This window comes from Eriocheir sinensis, chromosome 42, assembly GCF_024679095.1.
Source record: "Eriocheir sinensis breed Jianghai 21 chromosome 42, ASM2467909v1, whole genome shotgun sequence".
NCBI lineage: Eukaryota > Metazoa > Arthropoda > Malacostraca > Decapoda > Varunidae > Eriocheir > Eriocheir sinensis.
In genome coordinates this window covers 13,764,989-13,765,954 of record NC_066550.1, presented here as the reverse complement: position 1 = coordinate 13,765,954, position 966 = coordinate 13,764,989, and positions in this window count along the sequence as shown.

Sequence of the window (966 nt, the reverse complement as noted above, 5' to 3'; positions counted from 1 at the left end):
CATCACCACTCTCTCATCACTTCTCCTAATCTCTCTTTATTATCATCACCATTTTTTTCATCACCACCACCATCACCACCATCACCACCATCACCACCACCACCATCACCACCACTACTACCACCATCACCACCATCATCATCACCAACCACCACTACCATCATCACCACCACTACTACCATCACCACCACCACCACCATCACCACCATCACCACCACCATCACCACCATCACCACCATCACCACCACCTCCATCACCACCATCACCATCACCACCATCACCACCACCATCATCACCACCACCACCACCATCACCATCATCACCAACATCACCACCACCACCACCATCACCACCATCACCACCACCATCATCACCACCACCATCATCACCACCATCACCACCACCATCATCACCACCATCACCACCATCATCATCACCAACCACCACCACCATCATCACCACCACCATCACCACCACCATCACCACCACCAACACCAATTACATCACCACCCACCATCATCACATTTGGTCTTCCTCTTCCTTCCTTCCTTCCTTCCTCCTCCTCCATAAAGAAAAGAAAAGTGCAATTGAACTGTCACAGCCATTGCTCACTCACTACCACTACGGCCATGGTGTGTGTGTAAAGGCATTAGTAATGTGGGAGAGTGTATGGTGGTGGTGGTGGTGGTGGTGGTGGTAATGGTGGTGGTGGGTGAAATTGTAGTAGTAAGTAATTAATGGCACAAACACACCTCTCTCTCTCACCACAGGCTCAATACAAAGCAATGAGCTTCCCACCTGAGCTTTGACTACCTGGCTGGCGAGCCTGCACTAAACATGACAGCCTCCTCCTCCTCCTCCTCCTCCTCCTCCTCCTCCTCCTCCTCCTCCTCCTCTCCTCCTCCTCCTCCTCCTCCTCCCAGTGGCTTCTCTTCTTCCTGCATACCCAGAGTAATCGCACCTTTC